Source organism: Myotis daubentonii, chromosome 3, assembly GCF_963259705.1.
Source record: "Myotis daubentonii chromosome 3, mMyoDau2.1, whole genome shotgun sequence".
NCBI classification, from domain to species: domain Eukaryota; kingdom Metazoa; phylum Chordata; class Mammalia; order Chiroptera; family Vespertilionidae; genus Myotis; species Myotis daubentonii.
In genome coordinates, this window is record NC_081842.1 from 165,691,133 (window position 1) to 165,717,564 (window position 26,432).

General features: G+C 36.7%; 1 protein-coding gene and 1 pseudogene across 1 annotated transcript in view; both read right to left on the reverse strand.

Moving 5' to 3' along the window:
• Positions 1-26,432, reverse strand: part of TNNI3K (TNNI3 interacting kinase) — a 310,118-nt gene that overhangs the window by 145,593 nt on the left and 138,093 nt on the right. The window lies entirely within an intron of this gene.
• On the reverse strand, positions 18,696-18,807 carry LOC132231974 (U2 spliceosomal RNA; annotated as a pseudogene).

Consider the following 26,432-nt stretch of genomic DNA (forward strand, 5'->3'; position numbering starts at 1 on the left):
TTAACACAGCTGATAACTCTTTATTAACTACTAGAGGCCTGGTGCACGAAATTCATGTGCAGGGCGGGGGGGGGGGGTCCTTCAGCCCAACCTGCACCCTCTCCAATCCAAGACCCCTGGGGGATGTCCAACAGTCAGACACCCCTCACACAATCTGGGACCGCTGGCTCCTAAATGCTCACCTGCCTGCTGGCCTAATCCCCCTAACCACCTCTGCCTTGGCTCCACCACCATGGCTTTGTCTGAAAGGACATCTGGAAGGTCGTCCGGAAGATGTTCAGTCTAATTAGCATATTACCCTTTTATTAGTATAGATAATATGCCCTTCTCTTGGACCCCATGACACTATAGCTTTCCTTCTACTCTTTGACAGGCCTTCTCAGTCTCCTTTGGTAGGTCCTACTCCTACACTGTATACTTGTTTCTCTGGGGTCATAGCCCACTCATATCTTTACCATTCTGGCTCCTTTGTATTATTCAGATCTCAGCTGAATATAACATTCTCATAGAGGTCTTCCATGAGCAACAATTAAAATGAGTGCCCCCCCCATCTATGCATTTTATAGCACTTACCATTATCTGAAACTTATTTTGCTTATTTATCTTTTTGTGTTTCTCCTTACACACACCCATCCCCTGCCCATCTCTAATCTGTATGCTTCATGAAAACAGGATTTGCCATCTTGTTTAATCCTGTATCTTCAGCTTTGAGCATAGTGCCTTGTACACAGTAGACATCCTGTAAATGTTGGTTGAATAAAAGAATGTCAAGGGAATTTGTTATCACTATTCCAAAGTGCACTTCAATGGAATGCAAAGAGTCCATCACATTCACAGAGTCATCTGAACCAGAAAGATTTCTGATCTGAACACTGACAGTACCCACTACAATACCTTTTACAATTAGAGAACACAAGCCTGTTGGCAGTCACGCAATCAAAGCAGCATATCTCAAACCTCATTCCAGGGAATATTACTGCCTTTGGAATGTTAATAAGTTGTAAGTTGTCCAAGAAGTTGGTGAAATGTTTTGTTGAAATTGAATAATTACTACAGAACTTCTCATGTATATTCTGCATCTCTAAAAGTGAGAGGTAATACTCAACCTTACCCAGATTTCTTTTATCAAAGAGGTGTGTTTTTTCATGGCATATCATAGTTGGCTAGAATTCAAACACTGAATTGAAGTACCCAGTGGTTGTAGAGATAATTATAGTGCCTTCTACATTCTTCTTAAATGTGTTCTTTTTAGTTTTGAAATAATAATGTACATCCTCTGTTTTTGCTCTGCCGATGCTCCCTTTTGCCCACTACCTTTCACACGTCTCCAGTATCATTTTGCTCTCCCTAGACACCCTGAAGGATTTTTTTGAGGTACCTAACACTTCTGACACCTTTTTTCTAAAATACCTCTCCTTTCCTTTACCCCTTGTTCCTCTGTTTCCTTCTCCCTTCTCTAAAATATTGCTCCTCATCCTGCATCACCTCTTACCTCCACCGCTATTATATTTGGACTTCTAGAGACCCAGTGCACAAATTCATGCACAGGTGGGGGCTGGCTGGTCCTGATTGTGGCCAATTGGGCTGGGCTGGCCAGGGGGAAGGGGTGCAGGAGGACGACCGGCCGGCCGGCCCCACCCCCTGGTTAAACTCCCAGTCAAACTCCTGGTCAAGGGGACAATTTACATATTAGCCTTTAATTGTATAGGATTATCTACCTAAAGTCAATTAATCCCATAGCCATAGCTACAACCTCTTTGAAATGTATAATTAGCCCTTTACAAATTCCAAAGGTTCAAAGGCACTACTAATCACTCTACAAACAGTGTTTGAGCATCTAATATTTATTATTCTCTACACTTCGTATAATGGCACTACGATAAGAAAAATTGTCATGTTCCCTGCCCTCACAAAGCCTACAGATATCAAAGTGACAGAATGAAAAAGGCAATTTCAATAAAGGAAAGTAAGTACTAAAATAGGGAAGGAATGGAGTATCATTAGAGCACAGAATGGAAGCAGCTAACATGATCTAGGTCTAGGAGGACAGGTAGGTCAGAATAGGCCTCAAAAGGAAAATAAAATTCAAGCAATTCCCAAATGCTTTTTACTATATTTATCACAATTTTCCAAAAAGTAGTATGATTATTTTACTAGCATTTTAGTCTTCCATGGCTGAAATCAATTTTGGTTTTTGGTTTTTAATTCTCATCCAAAGACATTTTTTTCATTGATATTATTAGAGAAAGTAGAAGAGAGAGGGAGAGACAGAGAGAAACACTGATGTGAGAGAGACACATTGATTTGTTCCTCTGGCATAGCCCTGACCAGGGGGAGAGAGGGGCTGCAACTGAGGTAAGTGTCCTTGACTGGAATCGAATGTGGGACCCTGCAGTCCACAGGCCAACTCTCTATTCACTAAGCCAAACTGGCTAGGGCTGAAGTCAGTTTTAATATCCTTGCAACTTAATGTGTGATCACCATCTATCCAGTCACCCAGGCTGAAATCTTATCTTTCAATTCTTTTTCCTCATCACCTTCACTTCAAATTAATTACCATATCCAGTCAATTTTACCTCTACCATAGACCTAGGATTTTTATATTCTTTTGCTTTCCCATTGCTACTATCTTAATCCAGAGCCTTATTGCTTCTGGGCTATTTTAATTTTTTCCTAACCTATGGCAGGTCCTCCTGTACTAAGCCACTCTTCATAATATTTCCAGAGTTTTTTTGAAATTTGTCTTATGAGGTCCTGAATCTGTGGCGCATCCCCTTGTCTGTTAGCTAACAATGAGGTAGGGTATGCCCTCAACAATGAATTCACAGTGAAATGAGTGCTTTGAGGTTGATAAAAGTTTTGCATTAGCTGCCTACTGCAGGCAGCATGCAAATGTCATAGATGGGGAACAAGAATGCCTAGCAAGAATGGTAGCTTCCTGCAATGCCCTGGCCTTTGCAGCTGTTGCCCCATTTGAAAGGCTGGAGGTGGGGAGACTTCCCTGAGATGCTACTCAGGGCAGTGTGGAAGTTTAGAATAGGATCTGTCTCTATAATTTGCAGGTAGATTCTCCAGGAATCACAGTAAATTAATAAAATACCCTAAAAATGTCCAAATAGGAGAACTATATCCTTGTTCTTTTTTTTTTTTTTCAGGTAAGTCAAAATATCTAAGCTGTGCTTTAAAAATATATTAACAAAAGCAGGATAGTGTCAATTCTTTATTATCCATCTATGAATTATTTATGGTGAGCTAATATTTTCTTTTTATTTAGCCAGACTTCAGATGGCTGAGTTAAAATAAGGTCTGACATTGCAGGAGAGAAAAAGAGAGGGAGACTGATTATTTATGGTTTGACTGTTAGAAGATATCTATATATATAAAAGGCTAATATGCAAAGTGTCCCCTCAGGAGTTTGACTGGGAGACCAGGAGTTTGATTGCTTGCTATGATGTGCACTGACCACCAGGGTGTGGCATGGAACAAAGGAAGGCCCCAGACAGCAGCCAGAAGGCCCTGATCGGCTTTGATCGCTGGCCAGGCCTAGGGACCCTACCCGTGCATGAATTTCATGCACCGGCCCCCTAGTAATTTTAATAATGACCTTTGAACTATTACTTTCTGTATCCTGACATTGCCTCTGCATGCTTTCTTCTTCTCCTTCCCCCTCCTCTTCTTCCTCCTCTCCTGTTCCTTCTTTTCTTCCTACTCTTCCTCATCCTTTTCTCTCTCTTTTAAGTGGTAGGATGGGAAGAAAGATAAATAATTATTAAGTATTTTTCTCTAGAGACAGTCTTTGTAACTCTTATTTGTAGCAGAGATATGAGAGCAGGAATTCTATATACATACATGCAAATAAGTTACTTCTGGAACCATTTTAGATGAAGGCACTAAATATTAATACTGTAGAATGTCTACTTTGTGCAAACATTGCTACGAAGAAGATACTTCCCCTATTTATCAGTGAAGAAGCTGATGTTTACAAATAACTTGTCAACCACTGCAGCACTGGGAAGTGGCAGAGCTTGGTTTAAGCCTGGATATTTCTGACTTGGAAGCACACAGTCTTTCGGCCACACCTGGGCTATAGGTTCTCTTTGATGCTCCCACTGCTCCTAACACTGACATCTCAAACTTCCATCTCTGCATACTTGGCCAAAACCGACAGAACTTCTTTTGTAAGAAATAATACTGAAACCTAGTGTAGGCAAGCCAAGTCCAACTTTTGGGAAAAGAGCTTCAATTTGAGAAGTTTCAAAGTTTTCTTTTTGTAATAAATCCTTTGGGTAAGATTTGACCAATCTATGATTTTTAGCTTCATTTTATTGATCAAATGTTCAAAATAAAAATTTTTAAGTTCCTTAACTTATTTATTGCTTTTTTAATTCTTTCACCTAGAGTATATTCCCCTTAATTCTCACTAGTGTAGGTATTATTTTCCAAAAACATCATACTTATCCTTAAAATAATCTAAAAATATAGAGCAATGTAGAAAAAATATATAAAATTAGGTCTATGTAATTTCTTATTTTTGAGACACTTGAATAAAGAAGGTAGGATTTTGAAGCTAGGAAATTTCAGCTTGTGTTAGTGCTGTGGTTTTTGTAGCAAACAGTCTTCATGAAGTGTATTGCTAAATTAAAAGTATAAATATAGATGATGCATACTGTGTAGCTTATCGATAGACATTTTAACATTTACAAGTAAAATGACTCTCTGACAATGTGTATAGGTGCTCAGTACCCAGCTAACTTTAGCGAAATAAGTAAACCACTGCTCAAATGAGAACCATCTGAGCTATTTATCTTTTAAGTCATTCATACTCATCAAGAGAAGATTCGGTGTATCACATATACCTTCATTGTGTATATTGTTGAAGCTTGACTCTTCATATTGCTCATTTCCTTGTCCCAACTAATTTTCAATTATCCAATCCAATTTTCTGAGTTTGGGCTAAACTTACCTTAGATTAGAGCACACATGAAAACCTTTTCACAAACCAGTTATGTGATATATTTTTTCATTTCTTGAGACTGAGGTAGAAATGCTCTCCAGTTCTAATTTTGAAGAGGAAGGCTGATTTTATATTTCTTGCTGGTGAGTACTATTGTTTATGCAATCTCACTTTCATGATCTTGATTGTAAATTAATGTATTGTATTTTTTTATGAGTCACAGCATCAATTTTCATTAGATCCCATAGATGTCTTCTCTCTTAAGTGACATTTTGAAAATGGAAAAAGACATTCTGTCTGCATCCCCATAATCCACCGTTTCGGGCTGCACATCTAGGAAGGACCACATGGCTTTTAGTCAATTTAGGGTATGAGGGCAGTTTGGGGCTTTGCTTTCCTTTTCCGGCATTGTATCGCCCACTTTGCAATTTTTGAGGTCTAATGTCCGTCCTCAACCCACCAGTTTTTAAGTGATATATAAACACTCTGGGTCTTTTTTTTCCCCCCACTCTGGACCTTTCCTTAGCCATTCAATATACGCACTTTCACATTTGGCTGAGGATTACATTCTGGCACTGAAAATCTTTTACGTCAGCCCAGAACCAGCAAGAGTGAATAGAGGGTAAGTGCGTATTTTCAAAGACGCTCTCTCATCTCCCTTCCTGTCAATGTCTGTGGTCCTTTGACAGAATGCTAACATTTGCCGACAGCTAACTCGACCTTAGTGCGGTACAGATTTGTACTCAGTGATGGCATCTGAGTAAACCTTTTTTCCTCCAATTCAGTTATGTTGATTCTTCCCCTTTAGCTAGAATTGGTTTTGAAATCCTCAGTGAGATTATTTGGCACGTGATTATGTCTCCTTTTTAAAGGTTTTAAAAAGGACGAAATATCTTTTGTTCATGATTTTAAAGGTGCAAACTTGTAGTACTGTGCATATCTCTTCTAAAAGGATTTTACTTTTTATATTTACCACTTATATTAGACAATTTACTGGTGTCCCCATGACAATGAAGAATCCGTCTATTTAAAGACTGCAATTCAATGAGTTTAAACATACATACTCCTGTTAAACCACTGCCTCAATCAAGATACAAAACATTCTGTCACCCTAACAGAATTCCTTGCTTCCCCTGCAGTGCACCCATCTTTTAGTGCAGCCCTGGGAAACCACTGATCTGCTTTCTGACGCTAGAAATTAGTTTGCATTCTCAAAAATCAAATATAAATGAAATCTTATGGTCTGTACTGTTTTGTGTGTTTTCCTTCATGTAAGTTGGATGTAGACAGAGGGCTGAACATAGTTAAATCCGTAGTTGGGATAATTCTGATCAATTAGGAGTGAAGAGTACCTGAGAAGTGAAAAGAATGACTTTGTATTTGTAGCTTAGTTGTTTGGAGCATTAGAACATCATGGGTTTTGTTCCATTCCCAGTAGTTCGGGAGGCTACCACCGTTTATTTCTCTCTCTCTCTCCTTACCTCCCTCTCTAATATAACAATAATAAAAAAGAACCAAAGGAAAATATTTTTAATACAAATAGAAGTCATAATATATTTGCTATTGAAACCACAAGGAATATTTTTAAAAAAAGGAACACAAATTCTTGCTAGAGAATAACTTTTACGTCAGTTACAAATTAAAACTTTTCCATTAAGGTATCTAATAATCACTGTACTTAAGAATCTGAGTATCATTATAAAACAAAATTGTGAAATGATTAATTCAGACATAAAAATATAAGAAGTTCAGGAAATGTCGCCACTGGTTTTTCAGGTTCACATGAAACTGACTTTAGTTTCTACATACTCTTTTCAGAGGATATTTAGATAATTTGACTGTGACAAGCCAAACTGTTTTGAGACCTCATTGAAAGTCAAATGAAAACATTAATCAAATGCAAAAATATTCCAGTCAGGCACAGAAAGGCTGCAGGTTAAAAAAATAAAAATGTTGCCTGTGAGAAAGAAAATCAATCAGTTCAGAAGAAGCATGCATTGGTTCAAATCTACATGGCCAGTAGTGACTAGAAATCACTAGAATCTCAGGGGATTGTATTTTTCTTAAAAATAATCAGATAGTCTTGAGCTATGTCTATTATTGCAAATGCAGTTTATTTGGCAAACTTTGCACCTGAGTAAATTAGCAGTCAAACAACTGATTAAACTTTCTCTTCTCACTGTCTTCACTGTTTGTATGGACAGGCTTTAGTGACTAGCATGCGAATAATTACCTGTAGCACAAAATAGCCATGCAAGTCATTTTGTGGAATAGCAGTCTTAACTGAAAAAAATAATGACTTTCATGTTATTAAATGCTACGAAATTGTTCAATGTTAAATGAAAACTACCTTCTCTTTTCTGCTAGGAATTCTATAAACTATGCCTTCCTTGGTAAAGCAATCTGGCAATTATAGCTTTGCTATTCAGTCAGAGCTGCTCCTGGTTTGTGGGACTAAATGACTTAATTGACTATATATCTATGTTTTGGACTAGATGACTTTAACTTACCAGCTGTAACTTGTTTAATTTGCTTAAGCCTTTCTGTCTTTACCTGTTTGAAAAAAAAGCCCTCTACAGAGTTATGAGTATTCAGAAAGCTAATGCCTGTGAAACACTGAGAGGAATAGCTGGTGCAAAGAAAGTTTGATATATAATACTCTGATAGTCCTTGAAACATTAATAATTCATTCATGCACTTGACAAATATTAATTGAATTTTTACTAGGACTCAGTCACTGTATTAAGCATTTAGGAATAAAATGGAACAAAATTCACAGCCCCTGTCCTGATTAAGCTTAGTGTGTTATAGGAAATACACTCAAAGACACGAGTAAGGTTAATAGAGTGCTATCCTGAGATAAGCAAGTGCATGGTGGGAACATATAGGAGGGCTTCCTGGGGGAAGTAACAGGAATTGGCCAGGAGAAAAGGGGCACTGAGGGGAAGGAGATATGGTGGTAGTGCAGGGGTGGAAAGTTCCATCAGGGTGAATAACATATGTTAAGACCTATAATTTACCTTTTTACATAAAGACTGCAAATGTGATTCAACTGAAAAAGCCAAACAAAACAAAACAAAACAATCTTTTTTTCTCTCTATTGCTATGGTGCTGAGGAACAAGCTTGGCAAATAACAGCTTTTTAGCCTCCTATTTAGGAAGCAAAAAAAAGGAGAAACTTCGTCAAACCCAGAAGAGGTTAATAAAAGTTCAATGCTAAAATGTGTGCCCTTGAGGCCAACCATATCTCAACAGGAGACTCAGAGTATCTTTCTCATTCTTTGTATGAAATGGGAAAAATAAATTAAAGAAAGAGAAAGAATTAGAAGAAGCATGTAATCAATTCTTTCCTTTACAAATCCCAGCCATTCAGGAGGTCTGCCAGCAGCTAAACCTTTCAGGGGACCACAGACAGGAAAAAGCCTATTAAAATGTGCTCCATTCCCAAGGAAAGGGGTCACTCGAGATCCTTAGACCCTTAACTCCGAATAGATTTAATGAAAACCAACTGCTATTTTAAGAGTTTAGAAGAGATTTCCCTCCCCAAAGAAAAGAAGCCCGACATCATCAACGCTCTAATACTGTTTCATCTGTGGCAGCAGGCATGCTTTTCACCAATGTTCTGTAGGTTTTGAAAACCATTAATTGAGGGCTTAGTGGCCGAGAATACAGTTCCTCACATACAAGGCGTAAAGTGTAATTGATACAAAGACCATCCCTCTGGGATTAAAGAGTTCTAATCATTTCCTGAGGCCTGCCCTTTCCTCCATGCTGCTCACAGTAATATTAAGCCTTTTGGAAAAGGAGTATGCTGTTCCCCATACCATTTAGTAACCACAACTCCTTTCACCTTCACTGGGAGGAAAACAATCCAGACTACTCAACAAGCAGTCCAGATCTAGCAGCTGGATAGAAAATAAATCTGTTTTGGGACTTTTTGGCAAATCAGTTCCCATGCAATTCATATAAGTGATATACTGATGTCTCTTGTAAAATCTTCCCTCTAACGTGCCCATGCATCGTCCTGACACCCCCACTAATTGCAAGGATGTCTGTGAACAGCTGGACATAGACATCATCTCATTGGCAAATGAGGAACCTGAGGCAGAAAGGAGTCAACAGTGACACAGTAAGTACAGGAATAGAAATGAGAAAAATGATTTTCTCTTAGGAATTGAGAAGGTGCCATGGGATAAATTCTTCCTTTTCTTTGACTATTGAGAAAAAAAAGGGGACAACCTTCTCAATGCTAACTTTGAAAACATCATCCGCTGTTCTTTATAGTGAGAAGGACGATGGCTGAGTGGAATCCCTGGGGGAGCTAATTGGGCACAGGGAGGGAAAGCCGCCTCCCCACCCTGGGCTCCACACACCCTCTGCAAAACCAGGGCTTCTGCCACTTGACCTTTTTTTGCCTGGCATGACCTGTGGGATGTGCTTCTGAAGAGGCTTCCCTTCTGTGCCATTATATTCACCAACAAATGACTGTTGAATAATTGAATGGCTCGTATTTAAATTGTATGCTTAAGTTTTGCTAATGAGTCCTAGGAAAAAGAATCACGGAGGAGAAGGATCCTGAATAATGAAATAACCCTGTGAACCCTCACATGTGTTTTTTTAAATACAAACTCTGTTCCAGATCTGCATCTACTCAATTAATTAATTCAGTGTCAAGACTGAATCCCTGATGCAACTTTGAACCAGGAAGGAATAGAGAGGTCTCCATGAAGGCAGCAATATAGGAAGAGAATTCCCTGGTCCTTCTTTATAAACATTCCAGTTTCCTACTAGATATTCATGACAGGAAGAAATTAGCCATCTGATATATTACAAGCAAAGTTTGTGGTAATACAATCAAAGGAGAGACAAGACCCTAGAAACATTTAATTCAGTAAAGAAACTTGGTTATCCAAGAATATTCTTTTAGAAGAATAAAGATGAAAAATAATGACATTAATAGATAATGTATTTTCTCATTTACACCCAGTAAGATAGATATTATTATTGACACCTTAGAAATTAGAAAACTGTTTCTTAAATAAATTGTCCAAGATCACAGGAGCTGGTATTGGAACCTCCATGTCAATAATCCCTGCTCTCAGTCGGTTCATCCTGTGGCCTTCCAATAGGGTGGTAGCCCGCACCACACAGATGTCTAGAGCAGTCCATCCTACAATCTCAAGAGAAGACTAACAGTATTTGAAAAGCTGCTTCCTCTCAAGGTTGGTAGGAAGAAATTTGAACTAAAAAATATTAAGCAAGCCAAGAAAGTTTACAATTATCTGGATTTCTTTTTCTAGGCCAAATTCAAGGTATAGCTATTTGAAATTCAATCAATGGGGAAAGAAATATCAACCTATTAAGAATGTTCCTCATTTATTAGCTAGAAATCCTGGCCTTGGGTTCCTAGTCAGGTTGCAGTCAATTAAACTCTGGGACCTTAAGAACACAACGTAAATGAATCTCAGCAAGCAACGGTTGAAAATGATGAACTGAGAAAAGCAGAGATAGCCACAAGGCAGCATTAATACCATTATTGAAAGGTTAGCCACTTGGGAAATTGGCAAGGTACCAAGAGGGGCACTCGTGGTGTCTCCCAAGAAATGAGAGCAGAGGAGAAATGAGGCCAAACGGAGAAAAGCTTTTGTTGACATTTTCAAAAGCTGACTTTATATAGGCCATTCCCCAAAGAATGGAAAATGGCAATGTAAGGAGCCAGTAACCTCAGAAAATTGCAGGCCAGTAAGTTCACCACCCGCCACAGGGAAGCATTGGAAAGGATTCAGAGGCTCAAGAAGGGCATCACTTCTACCAGTGTAAGCTCAGCCCTTGGGTGGGAGAAGGTGACACTGTCACAGGAAAAGCACTCCTGTGCCTTGGTTTTTGGGCCTCTCAGGGTGTGGCTGTGTCCTATTAAGGAAAGAGGTAGCAGAGTGAACTACAGCACCACAAAAAGCACTGAGACAGGAAATCCTGAGGCTAGGGTCCAGTGTGAAGCAGTGGAATTTTTATGTAAAATCAAAATTTTACAAAATTCTGTAATATCCAGTTAGTTCTGGATATTACAGAATTCCCATTTTTCGCCAAACCCTGACTTTCTATGTTTTATTATACTCACACGTGCATTTGTTTTGCACACACACATAAACCTGTGTAGTGTTTCCAATGGCCATGATGGCTTAGAACCCACCCCTAAAATGTGAGATTCAGGAGTTTGCCTGACTGGGATGACTGAGGCAAATACTCTTTTTTTTCATTTTTATTGATTAAGGTACTACATATGTGTCCTTATCCCCACATAGCCCCCCCTCACCGCAAATACTCTTTTTTAAAATTCTTAATTTAATTTTTTCCATCACCATTTATGTCTCCTATACTCTCTTTCACCTTCCCCACCTCCCTCCCAATCTTGCCTATGTCCATGAATTTTCTCTTTTTTATCTTAATCCCTTCACCCCCAGCCCAGCCCACCCCCAGACAGCTGTCAGCTTATTCAGAGAAAGACAAGTATTATATCATTTCACTCATATGTGGAATCTAAGGAACAAACTGAACTAACAAGAAAAATACTGACAGACTCAATAGATAGAGAGGCAGATTCTAGTGGAAGTTACAGTGAGAGATAGCAGGTTTGACCAGGTTTGTGTGAGCAATATAATAGTGTGGGCAGAATAAATGAGTTTTCCTCTGATTTAAATATACCTGTTTTAGTTTAAAGGGAGTATGTGCCTAAGGGAATTTAACTTAATGAGGTGTTAAGTAAGAGCACTATTTTTAGAATTAGTGGATGTAGCCAAAATTAAATGAGATTTTCTAATGGAGGCAGCTGACAGAAGAAGAACATTATACCTGGGCCTGGGAGTAAACTTTAGCTATTTCCATTGGACAAAGAGAGGAATACTCACGACTAAAGGACTAGTATTGGAACAGAGGAGAAGGGACTTACTATTTTGGTTCAGGATGAGAACTTGAACCCAAATAAAATGTGTTGAAAATGTTTGCAAATTCCCTCTGAACTATGAGAATCAGGTGAGAGGGCAGGAATAAATCTACACTGAGAGAAGATGAACATGAGTTAGATGGCAAAGTTCTATTTAAATAATGTCTAGTGCCCAAATGGTGTGGCTCAGTGGTTGAGCATCAACTTATGAACAGGAGGTCACCATTTGATTCCCAGTCAGGGCAGATGCTCAGGTTGCAGGGTTGATCCCCAGTGTGGGGTGTGCAGGAGGCAGCTGATCAGTGATTCTCTCTCATCATCGATGTTTCTCTCTCTCCCTCTACCTTCTTCTCTGAAATCAATAAAAATATATTTTTAAAAATTAATAAATAAAAAGATGTAGAAACTTGAAAGTTAATAGGAACTCTCTGCTTATCTGGAGATTCCAGGAGCTGTTGGAGCTCAGGGCAAGCAGCCCCAAAACATCCCACACTGACAGAAATTAGAATATGGAATAGAAACCCTATTCCGTTCAAAGGGAGGAAAAAGGACTGATTCCTGTGTTTTAGAATGGCTATTATTTCGTTTCAAAATAATCATATTGATTATTTTGAATGAAAGTTACTTGAAAAGCAGCCAGTGCCAGAAGGGTACTTGACCCTCCTTTGTCTCCTGAAAATAGAAACAGATCTCTCCTGTGAAAAGTGTCCCCTTGCTCAGGGTGAGGGCTTGGGGGGCTAAGATAGACACCCTCAACACCAGAGTTAAGAAATTCAGGGCCGAAGGGTGTATATAAATAAACCTTTTTACTTCTTCACTAGTCATTACCCTAATCCCTCTTTCTGTTTAGAGTCCTTACTAAATGAGCATCCAAACCTAACTGTCTTTGACCTGTCAAATCCTCACCAATTTATTGTTTCTTTGTCTAAAAAGTACAAAAAACTGCCTGCTTCAGCCATCTCTCTGAGCATCATTTATAATCGCCCATGTGCATACATTAAAATGGTTTTTCCTCTGTAAATCATGTCAATGTTATTGTTAGTCCTGTCCTAAGAACTGAGAGAGGTAAACGGGGTGATTTCCCTCTACAGCAGTTTCAGTGAACCAGGCAGGAGACTTCCTGGGCTGGAAAACTGCTTTTCTCCCCGGAACTACCATAGAGAAAGAGATCTGACAAGTGTCAGCAAAATGTAAGCCTTCTTACCATGTCAGCCTCCACAGCCTCTGTCTGCAAGGCCCAGTGGAAACGAGTAATGGTGAGAGTCCCTTTGCTCTCTCGAAATTTAGATTAGCAGCAGAAAATGTTTGCAGAGCTAGTTGCTTAAGCTTAAGTGACTTTGGTAAAAACTTGGGATGAGTACTCTTGCTTTCTGTTGATTCCATTTCTCCCAGAAAAGATAGTTTCCTTTTGCCTTTTCTTAATGACCAATAAGACTCTTCGCTCTGGTCCCACCAGCCAGAGGATGTATACACATCTGGCTGACAGTCAAATGGGCTGTGGTCCAATTTAGGGAATCAAAAACCCTATTCCATTCAAAGGGAGGAAAAAGGATGGATTCCCGTGTTTTAGAATGGCTATTTGGAGACAGGGCCCCTCAGGTTTTTGTCTTAGTTTAAGTCTGGGAATGAACTGTCTGGACCTTGTGAAGGCTGATTTTTGCTTTTTGGTTTTTTTGCACTACCTTAGGGAATGCCTCTTGCACATAAAAGGGTTTACTGGTTTGAGTCGCTATTAAAGTTAATGGATGCTACTCATCAATGGCCAGATGGATCTATTGAGTTGGAAAAACTTCTAAATTCAACAAAGGTTTTAGAGAGCTCTCAAACTGATATAACAGTTAGCCTGTGATTCCCTTAATAAGATGAAAAGACAGAAATTAGAACAAAAATCAGAATCCATTCAGATCCTTCCTATTTGCCTTCAGACATCTGAAGACTCTGTAACAAGAAAAATCAAGACAATGGAAGTATAATTGTCCCACAATAAAGAAGAAAATTTTAAAAAGGAGAAATTGGGCAAATAAAAATCTTCTCCATAAATACTATTAGTAACTATAAGATCTCTGTGTCTGTGTGTGCCCACATACACGGTGGGGCAAAAATAGGTTTAGAGTTGTGAGTACGCAAAACACAGTTCATTTTATTATTAATAATTATTGTATTATTTTCCATACAAACAACTATAAACCTAATTTTTCCCTGCGCTGTTTGTGCGGTATAGATATATGATAGTTTTCTACCTCTGGATGGTATTATCAAAATTAATTTGTAAAGAGCTCTATTTATTGGCTTAAAAATTAAGCACTTATATAAGTAGGGACCTATAAAAACTAGCTCCAATAAATTTCAGGCTCACATGATCTGGGAGAGTCTTCAATCTATGGCTGGTTTGGGTTTATTAGCTTCATTGAAACAGTCATGTCTTCAGAGTTATGCACAAATAATATAATACTTTTATTCTACCCAGGTTTACTAAAAGTCAAATATGTTTATGCTATCTCTAATACAAAGTTTGGTAGAAAAAAAAGGTAATGTGGTGTAATAAAATTTTCATGAATTACCAAAACATAATTGTTGAAAATAAATAAATCAAATGAGGTGTTTTTAGGTATAATAATTATGCTTATAATAAGTGTACTTAAAAGTAGCTTCCAAATGTTTTTGGTAGCTTGACACTTTAGAGCAGTGGTTCTCAACCTTCTGGCCCTTTAAATACAGTTCCTCATGTTGTGACCCAACCATAAAATTATTTTCGTTGCTACTTCATAACTGTAATGTTGCTACTGTTATGAATCATAATGTAAATATCTGATATGCAGGATGGTCTTAGGCGACCTCTGTGAAAGGGTTGTTCGACCGCCAAAGGGGTTGCAACCCACAGGTTGAGAACCACTGCTTTAGAGTTTTATTAAATTAATTAAATGATAAGAATTCATTAAATATCTAGATCATATCCAAATAAGGCAAAATATTGAACATTAATAAACATAGGTTTTGTCTATTTTTGGCTTCTAATTATAGAGAAACTAAAAGATTAGTTTGGATCTATTAGTAAACTTGCTTTATGCCACACTGAGAAACTTTCCATGATAAATCTCACATTTCTAGAAATTATAAAAAGTATCAAGTCTGTCAATCCACAGAATGCTAACATAAAGGACAGTTCACAATGGCTTATTTATTAGTTTTCACTAGAAATTAAAGTTTTCTAAGGATTAAAAATTATAATTAACATATGTCATTAAGACTACTAGAAATGATAGAAGAAACAACTCTATGTGGAAGGAAAATAATATATATTTTTATAAAAGAAGGTCTGAGGAATGGAGATGCATTTTTGAGGGAAATATAAAAAGTAATTTTGTCCTAAAATGAAGCTGGCATTTCTTCATGGGTAGAGAACAAAGGACAAACTAAAATGGACATAGAAAAATTTGTAGAAGTTTTGTGAAAAAAGAATCTTGAGAAGGGAACTTTTATATGTGATCAAGCTGGATAAGAGTAAATTAATTTATTATAAGGGTTTTAAAAATAAGCTTTAAGCCGAAACCGGTTTGGCTCAGTGGATAGAGCATCGGCCTGCGGACTGAAAGGTCCCAGGTTCGATTCCAGTCAAGGGCATGTACCTGGGTTGCGGGCACATCCCCAGTAGGAGAGGTGCAGGAGGCAGCTGATCGATGTTTCTCTCTCATCGATGTTTCTAACTCTCTATCTCTCTCCCTTCCTCTCTGTAAAAAAAATCAATAAAATATATTTTAAAAAAAATAAGCTTTAATACCCATGGCATACTTACGCAAAACTAAAATGTAATTTCTTTTATCTGCTAAGAGGACAAAGCTTTCTTGGACTTTGCTCCACTTTTGATATGGATACTAAAAGGTGTTTCTTTACCTGTTAAAGTAGTCTCCTCAGAAAGCAAAGCTCTTGTCTTAGCAATTGTGCTTCACACTGTGTTCATTAGATCTTAATATTGAAAGGGCTGAATTTTGCTTACAACTACTTAACTCTCTGTATTTGCCTGAGAAGTCTTTAATTGTCAACATGATTAAATGGGTAACTAAGTGGTGTTTCACAATGACCGATGATCCTATTGGACTATTTAAAAACCTTTCATTATTTTCAGAAAACTTATCCTAATAAAATTCTAAATAAAGTCTTTCTGACCTCGTCTATGTGCAATATTTTTGCAAGGTCCCTGGAACATTTTAAATAATTTTCTCTCTTTTTTAAAAAAGGAAGATATTAAACTAATTATACTTAATTTGCATGTTAAATTTCATTGGGAGCATAGTCAAATAAGGAGTGATAAACTTTCTTAACTTACATTGGATGGGTAAAAGTTATTAATATGAGTGTTCTAAAATTCATATGAAATTCCTAAAAACCTTATATAATGTTGTCAGTCATAATTCTAGTCACTATCTTAAAATGATGAATAGCAAGAACCTACAACCAAGATTACTACCCAGCAAAGCTATCATTTAGAACTGAAGGTCAGATAAAGAGCTTCACAGACAAGAAAAAGCTAAAGGAGTTCCTCACAACCAAACCAGTATTATATGAAATGCTGAAGGGTATTCTTTAAGAAGAGGAAGAAGAAGAAAAAAAGGTAAAGATAAAAAATTATGAACAACAAAGTGACAACAAATACATATCTATCAACAAGTGAATCTAAAAATTAAATGAATAAAAAATCTGATGAACAGAATAAACTGGTGAATGTAATAGAATCAGGGGCATGGTAATGGAGCAGACTGACAATCTTCAGGGAAGGGGGCGTGGGGGGTTGTGGGAAGAGATTGGATAAAGATCTTATATGCACGTATGCAGTACCTATGGATGCGACAGTGGGGTGGTGAGGACCTGGGGTGGGGTGGGAACTGGGTGGAGGGGAGTTATGGGGGAAAAAAGAGGGACATCTGTAATAATCTGAACAATAAAGATTAAAAAAATGTGTGTTACAGAAATAACCAAATTTTCTTCTCAACTGATTGTAATCGGATATTTAAATATGCCATTTTAAGTCCTGTGTCATTTACAGACAGCTATTGTTATACTCTGATGCCTTTACAAATGTATTTCATCTTCAAAGAGGATCAAAGTATGCTCGAATATAGGTTTCTGATAACTTTAAGATCATACCATTGAACTAGATAAGCATTTACAGAATACTAAAGAAACAAAACTGAATTCGTAAAACTGCTAACAAAAGATAGCAACATAAATGAATACATGGGGGCTGCATTAACTGAGTATGATTTTAATTTCTATAATTTTTTATTTGAAATATTACTGGTTCTTCAATCTTTGTTTTCCAATTATAAGGAAACTTTTTTTTTCTCTTAAACTATCCATGACTTACAGAAATTTGTTAAATTATGCCTGTGTAAACAGAACTGACACATTTATCTCACGATATGATCCCTCCAAAATTCAAAGACTCTTAGTGAGCACTCTTATTTTCATGGCAATATAGTTATTCACGTAAGTTCACTAAGAATCTGTTCTTCTTGTAACAGGACTCAATTAGGAACTTGGTTATTTTTACCAAGGCTTTGACTGGAATATCATGTTTGTGAGAGACCTACAGAAAATCAGATGTGGTCAGACAGCAATAAGGAATTAAGGTTGACTTTATAGAATCAAATAAAACCCCTTGGAAATATAGGACTGGTGCTTTTCTTACAGTGTTCCTAGCAACCTTATGGGGGCGGGGGGCGGGGGCGGAGGGGGGGGGGTAAGAAGGCCACTCCGTGGCAGATGCAAGAAGCTCAGGATATTTTTGGAAACCTCAAGAAGACCTAAATCTAAAGGTATTAACAAATGAAGTCTGATGATAAATATTTTTCTTGGCTTCTTAGATTTGGAATACTATTAAAAGTTCAATCTGGAGATTCCTTATGAAAACTTCTAGCTAAGCAGATTTTAAAAAAGCTTACATGATCAATTGCTATTCTTGTTGCATGTATATGAATAATCAGGCCAGGTTTATTGAAACTAGATTACTTTGCAAACAAATCAATCTTAATTTGGCTATCTTTAGTGAAAAAAATAGGGTGATTTTAGAGAGGAAAAAATATGTCTTAGAAGAAATTATAATACTTATTTTGATATCATAGTCTAGTTCTATTAATTATCTTTGTGATTTTCCTCTTTATAAGATGGATTGGATCTTGAATTCTTCTACTAGTTTCCTCATATTTGGCTATAACTCTCCAAACTAATGTTTCTCCTACTCTCTGACCTGAAGTCACTAAGAACTAAAACTGCTCCCTTTTCTGAAACCATGCAAACTAGATGAATGACTTGAAATAAACTTCACAGAAACTGCCAGCATATATCATGTTTGGTCAATCTCCATGCCTGTTGATATGTAACTCACTGGAAAAGTCTACCTGAGCTCCCAATGACATCATCAGAGGCATTTCAAACTACAAAAGATTCTACTTCTGGAAATTTCTTGACTGGCTGTCATCCAGACCAGACTGGATTTACAGTATGCTCTGATGATTGACCATTGTCTTTTTTTTTGGCTTCTGTAGAAATGCCACTTTTAAATACCTGATTCTTGTACCTTATAACACTAATTTTGGGAGTTCAGCTGCATCACCACCTCCTAAAATAAATTTAACTGAACTGACCTATTATCAGGACTAAGATTTTGGTTCAATGAGATAAAATAATCTACCAGCTCAACTTTTAATGTGTGAAACTTCCAGGGAAGTTTCAGAGGAAGGAACTGTCAGGAACAAAGATATATAGCCTCCCAAAACCTCAGAATGGCATATTAATTATTTTGAATTAAAGTTACTTGAAAAACAGCAAGTATAAGAAGAGCATATTGACCTTCATTTCTCCTTGAAATGGTTGTATTTTACTACACTTGATCTTAGCCAAAAGGCCGAGAAGCGATATGGTTGTATTTTAGATATAATGCCTGAAACCACAAAAAATAAAATAAAATAAAATAAAATAAAATACTCACAAATGTATTATTTTCTATGTTTAAAAAGTATAAAAAGCTGCCTGCTTTAATAATTTCTGAGCATCATTTATGATCTCCCGTGTGCATGTTTTACATTTGTTTTCCTCCTATTAATCTGGTCTTGTGTCAATTTTGTTATTAGTCCAGCAATAAAAAAAATCAATAGGGCTAAAGGAATTTCCCCGTCCCCAGCAAGGCTGAGGACAGACAGGTTGGCTTTAAATGGAGACTAAAGATGTCAGAAATGGGAATGGAAATTCTGACTGAAAATCAACACTGGAGTGAAGCTCATAAGGAGGAGTAGAATAATTTGTAGAATTAAATGGTTGAGAAACTCTTCCTACTGAATATAGTGCAACAAGGTTCTTGAATAGAATAATAATAGTTTTCCTGTGTTCAATTTTTACTCAAAGAAAAATAGGGGCATGTGTATGTGTGTGTTGTTATTGACATGGAGCACATGAAACTGTGATGTATGTTTTTGACTTTATAGAGCATATTTCTTAATATTATATCTTAATATAGTACAGTATATGTTTTTTACTCTTGGACCCTGCTTTGATTCGGGAACCTATGTCCCTGCACTCTCAAAGCTAGTCTCCTGTCTTCAACATAAATAATAAAAGTGAATCATTACAAAATTAATCCATATATAATACATTTTATTAAATAGCTTTCACTACATTTGCCAATTATTGATATTAGTTTATAAATTGTGACACTTTGTTTAAAAACTAAATATATTTGGTATGCAACTAACATTATATTTGTGCAATCAATTCATGATAAGCTAGACCAGACTTTTCAGCTATTGTCTTTACCCAAACTCTAGTAGCTGTTGTCATTAGTGTAAACAGGGTAAATGTAGCACAGAGTACTGGCTGCCCACCAAAACTCACTTTCTCCTCTTCTGGGCATGCAGATAGACTATTCTTCCTAGTACCCTTTGCAGTTAGTTTTGATCATATCACTGAGTTCTAGCCAATGAGATATGATTGAAAGTGATGAATGCTACTCTAATGCTTGACTCATAAAATATTTCATGCACATCTCACATATTCTTGTCCCTTTTATGCTCACTTTAATGGAGACGATCCCCAAAGAAACCCTGGAAGCCAAGTATTAAAAATGGATTCTGAATGACTTCATGGATGGGGACGACCCCAACAACCTGTTTATTCATATAATCAATATACAAATTTCTATTGTTTTGGAAACATTACATATCTTGGAGTATCTATATTGCAGCACGTAACCTATCCTAACAAATCCAAATTTCATCTTAAAAATTGTATAGCTTAATTTTTTTAATCATTACTCAAAATAGTAATGAAGTTGAAACAGATTGCAAGTAATTGCTTTTATACGTTGTTGTTTTTAATTTGGAAATAGAAAGTCAAATTATAATTTTGGACAAAAACATTTCAGAACTATAAGCTCTGAGTCCCTAAGCCTTAGACACCCATTGCATATAACAAATTAATTTCTATTCATTCCAAATGGTAATAGCTATGTCTCATCCCTGAGAGAATTGATAAAATTGTTCTTCAACTCATTTTTCATTGAGATTAATTCCCTCAGAACTCCAGAATGGTTGGAAGCATCACAAAAACATGGAAATGTGATTGCTTATATGTGCATTGGTTTATAATAATAATATAAACATTCATATAAGTCTTTATATATATTATGTATTAATTTATTATATATACTAGAGGCCTGGTGCACAAAATTTATGCCCGGGGGGATCCCTCAGCCTGGCCTGCACCCTCTCCAATCTGGGCCCATTGGCTCCTAACCACCCACCCACCTACTTGCATGAACGCCCCTAACCACTCTGCCTGCCTTACCTGATGCCCCTAATTGCTCCCCTGCCTGCTTGATGGGCCTTAACTGCTTCTGCCTGCCTGCCTGATCACCCCTAACCTCTCTGCCTGCCTGTCTGATTGCCCCTATCTGCTCCCCTGCTGGCCTGATTGCCCCTAACTGCCCTCCCCTGCCAGCCTGGTTGCCCCTAAACACCTCTGCCTTGGCCCCTGCCACCGTGGCTTTGTCCAGAAGGATGTCCGGATGGATGTCTGGTCTAATTAGCATATTACCCTTTTATTAGTATAGATAGTTCTGTAATTTTCCAGAATTTTCCAGCCTTGAATATCTATATGAACTGTGTTTACTATAATGGTCCAATATTAAAACTTTCATTCTTATTTTGGCTGCTTATGAAAATTCCATACTCCTGGAAACATTCAAGTATCAACCATGTGTTATAAAATAGCTCCAGAATGCCTTATGTATAGCACAACTCCCAGGTAAATGATTGGATCTTGGTTTCACTCTGTGCCATAGGTACCCTGGGTGTTTGAATTTCTTTTACATTCGTTATTGATTTAATGAATGAATGAGTGAATAAATGATTATACTGTACTAGGGCAATAATTCTCAAAGCATTTGAGATTACATTGTGACTTGATTCCACAATATTCCCATTCCATTCCAGCAGCATAGAAGGGTAAGGTTGTATGGCAAATGGTTGAGAGATGTAATCAGCATTAGATTAAAAGGCAGTTATCAATGCTGCCTGCATACTGGAATCACCTGGGCTGCTCTCTAAAAATATGATACCTGGGCCCCACTCCTGGAGATTCTGAATTAAGTAGCAAAAGAATTTTCTTAAAGTTCTCCCACAGATTCTACCGTGTGGCCAGAGTTGAGAACCACTGCACTAAAACAGTATTTCTTCCTCTTGTTTGATCATAAGAATTAGCTGGCATTTTGTTTAAAAGTATAGATTATCAGGCCCAGTTCAGGACATTCTCAATCCGTGCTTTCAAGTGAAGAGTCTTTGATTTTTTTTTTTAAATGAGGGTTCCAGATTGGAGAATTTTGAGAAATACTTCATTGGGCTCTAAGCTGGAAAAAGTGCTATGGTCTGTCATTCTCAGCTGTATCCCCAGGCATAGCATAGACTCTGGCTCATATCAAGCATTCAGATATTTTAATTCATTAATACATTAATTAACTTACTTTTAAAGTGGAAATAAATTTTAAAAATTGACAAAATTTAAAATGCCCCTGTGATGGATTTTATACTAGAGAATTACAGAAGTAGAATTGTAGAGTTTTTCACAAGCTTCTGTGGTTTCTCTTTCAAGACTTACTATAAGTATTGTAATGTAATAAATTAATTGGCCTGCATTTGCTATGCGGAATTCTCTGCTAGATGGTATTTGCCAGTGAATGCTAAATGCTTTCTGTATAACTGCTTATTAGAAAAGTCACAAGTGAGAAGAATAGGTGAGAGTGGACTCTATGAGAACCGAGGCAAACAACTGTATTAAGAGTTAGATAATCAGAAAAACAATTAATCATTTGTTTACTTGTACTTGATTGTTTTCTGAAATGTAGGACTTATATTTTGTATTCAGTTGAAAGGCAAGTGCACACTTCAACTTAAAAATAATTATTAAACTTTTTACCAATAGTTTTTTTCTTTGATATTTTCTGAAATCTTCACTAATTTAGTTAAATGTCATCTTCAAAATTAAAATTCTTTTAGCCCTTACCATCTTTGTCATTTTAAATTAGCTGTCATTTGTCATCACTAAGTTGGCTATTTTTAAACTATCATTAATTATTTTCCTTTATAGTCACCCGAGTAAGCTGACACTCAAAAGCCAACAGTGAGTCTTTCTCAGATCTAGACCTAGACCTCCAATTAATTAGTTGTGTTATATAAAAAATATCTGTATGTATGAGAATATTGTAGAGTGTTTTTCTATTCTCAGCATATCAGAGAACAAGTGAGGCATTAATAGCAATATCAAATGGCATTTTTATGGTGCTTTACAGTTTACAAAATGCTTTCATATGCACATCCCATGGGAGTGCCCTGGTCACTGTGATGGAAGTGTTTCTATTCCATTGTTGACAGGGATGCTGTACTACAGACTTTATACAGGAAAAAAGATCATTCATTTGATCCATATATATTTGCAATGATGGTTTGGTTTAAAGTCAAACAATTTGCAAAATGTACTTTTGCAAGAAAACACAGACATTTGCTAGTATTAAGTAAAAATCTTTAAAGCCTTTAGCTGTAAACTATGCTTTGTAAGCTCCAATGCCACAAAATGAATGATTAAATTGGGCCAGGTGTAAGTGGGTAAGTTGGTAGGTAGTAGGGCTTACAACAAATTGGAACATACGTTCCCGCATATAGCTTTATGCATTTAAAAATATTTAAACATGATGGGCCAAAGAAAACATACCTGCGTGTCTCATATGCAGCCTCTGCTCCACAGTAACAAAACATGAGGTGTAAAAAAAATAAACAAAGTAGGAACACAAGCACAAGGAGATTATATAAAATATGGTTTGGGTTGTAGGAGTTAAGCTTGTTAAGGACTGAACTACAAAGTGCAAGGTTGATAAACATGGCTGATGCTCCTTCAATATCACCGTCCTCCTTCGATCTTCCCATTCTGACTTGGTTTTGCTGACATTGTTGGGCCAGCATAACACAGTGTTAAGAACACTACAGTGATGTGACCTTGCGCTTTTTAGTCAGTTTCCTTACCAGTAAAACGAAGATAATAAATATATTATAGACTGGTTGCAAGACTAATGAGAACATACATGAGAAGGGGTTAGCAGAGGTCCTTTCACAATTTAAGTGCTAAATACATGGTAGGTATTATCCTCATTCTCACCATCATTGGAAAAAAAACACACATTTTCTTACTCATTCCTTGAACAACTTCTTAGAATATATTAAAGGTGAAAATTAACTTTCAGACCTGTATGGTGAGATGCTTGCCAGGAGAAAGGCAGCGTCCTTTCATCAAACATATCACCAACCACAAAATCAAAGCTAAAGGTATCCTCTGTCTCTGGGCTGGTCAATATACCTGAATAGCCCCTTTCCTTTAGAACTATAAAAGGCATCGGGCAAGTTCATCAGACTCTCTCTAGCACCAAGTAGGCCAGTGCTTCCTAAAATGACATTCACAGAAACTCTCCAAGAATTTGGTTCAGTTGAAAATGCATTGATGCATTGTTTGAACATCCTCTCTGAGATTAGAAGCACGCGATTTCTTCCTTGGAAATCCTGACATGCCCAGAGTGGTGGGGGACAGAAAAATGTAAACAGGTCATTTCACTACAAATACAAACATGTGTCTGTGTACCTCACGCTCTGATGGGCACCTTTCCCTCCTCCTCTTTCAGCGAGGCTTTCTAAGTATTGTAGGAATGCCAAGATTAGTATGCTGTAAAAAGACTTAGGACATGCGCATGCCTATTCTCCAAAGTCTAGTTGTAGCTCTACCTCCTCCAGGAAGTTTTTCATTCTACTTTGATCTTTGACTTACTTGAAATCCTTTGAAAATTGCTGTTTAATCATTTTGGTCCTTTAGCATTTGCTACCTTAAGTAGCAATTAAATTGCTTCCTGGGCATATGTTCTATGTACCCAACCAGATTGTAGTAAGCCCTCTGAGGCGAAGAATTTATACTCTTCTGGGCAATACTTTATTTGCATTGATCTGAACAACTGTTTTAGTGTTGCCAGATTAAAGATTAATAAAAAATAATCCAAAAGTAGTAAATGCAATAGTTTGGGGCTTTCTTATGTTGAAGACACCTATAAAACAATGTTTCATAAAATTTGAAGACTTTTTGATATAATTTAAGACTTCAGGTTAGATTAGAGACAGAAAAAAATTGGCAAATATAAACCTTTATCTGTTATTTAATAATGTTTTATTTTCACTTTTAATCAACATTACTTTTGGTCCTGCTTTATAACCTGGTGGTAACAACTTGTACTTACTAACAGGGCAACAGAACACACATTAAATTGCCCCACAAGTGAAGAATTACAACTAGAAAAAAAAGTATTTCATTTATTTTAATACCACTAATAAATGAAAATAAATTTCATTTATTTTATTTATTTTAATGCAAAAATGGTTGGGATTATAAAGTAATACTAAAAATCACAGGTTGCCAGTTTGCATTATGCTATTTTATTACCTTTTATTGTCTGTTTCCAAAGTATTGTTACTGAAATGCAAAGAAAAATATGTTTATGAACATAAATGTTTTTAAAAAATAGGTAAAGGAAAGAACTAATGTCTAATAGTGAAGAAATCAATTTTATTTGAAAACTAGTAAAACTATAAATAGAGTTCTCCATATGTTTACTTGCAAGAACTAAGATTCCACCACGCTCATATCTAATTTCTTTTATTTCTCCTATCTTTCAGATCTGTCTCTTCCTTTCATTTCTACTGCCACACGTGAAATTTTGCTTGTCATTACTTCTCATCTAGATTACTGTCACTACGGCTTCACTATTTTTTTGACTTCCCCTTCAAGTTGATCTTTTACAAAGATGCTCAATTGATCTTTCCACCGTACAGTTTCAAATTTGTGATTCCTAGCTCAGACATTCTAAGTGCCTTCTTCTTGCTTACAGGGACAAAGTCAAATTGACCATAGGCTAGCAACTTCTGATTTCTGTGCTCCTGTTCCAATTTATTTTTCCCCATAGTCTGCCTCGTGCATTACACAAGCTATATATATTTATACACTTCATCCACTAAAATGAAACTATATATTGTTCCTCTATATGCCTTTAACCTTCTAATCTCTATTTCCTTTATGTCTTCCCTAAGCCTTTTAAAACACTCCTCCAAATCCTATCCACCCTCCAGGGATGGCACCTCTTCCATGCAGTTGTTTCTAAAGTCCTCAGAGGTACTGAATATTCTTTCTGAAAGTGTATAGAAATTGTTCACTATCTCTTTTATAGAACTTGTTATTTTATAACTAAAAATATATTTAGGCAAGCATCTTTCTCCTCTACCAAAATATGAAAGCTCCTTGAGAATGGAATCTATGGCAGTTTCACTTTGCAAACTCTACTGTGCCAAGTATAAAGGCTCCAAACATAGCAGTTACCAAATACTTGTTGAAGAAATGACAAAGTGGAGTGCTTAATTTAATTAGTTAACATTTAGTAGTTTTACAAAAGTCTACAAATGGGATCTATATGATCCTACTGATGATAATCATGAAATGAAAGTCATTGGTTTTGATATTCTGATATGTTTCATAAACTATATCAGTGGTTATCCAGCTATTCTCCACAGAATCTTTGGGGTTCCACAGAAGCAGCCCTGGAATTTCTCTCCTTGGGAGGGAAAAATGGTAAGTAAACAATTATCTACCCTGAACATTGCCTTCAAAACTGCTCCATGTTGTATACTGGCTTCCTTCTAAGGCACAGTTTAGAAAAAACTTTCACTGTTTAAAAAATTATCTTTGAAATCCCTTGATATTCCACCTCTAGAATCCTTTGATTCTGTATTTGTTTCAAGTTTCTATTCCACATGAAAACATCTTCATATAAAAACTAGGTAAATGAGCTGCTGTTGTTTAGTTGAATTTACAACTAGAGAAATACCAAAATAGTAGCACAAAAGCAGTGTTTCAGATAATTTTATACCAGGTCCTCCTATATATAGCACCTGACTTTGTTTGAGGCATGAC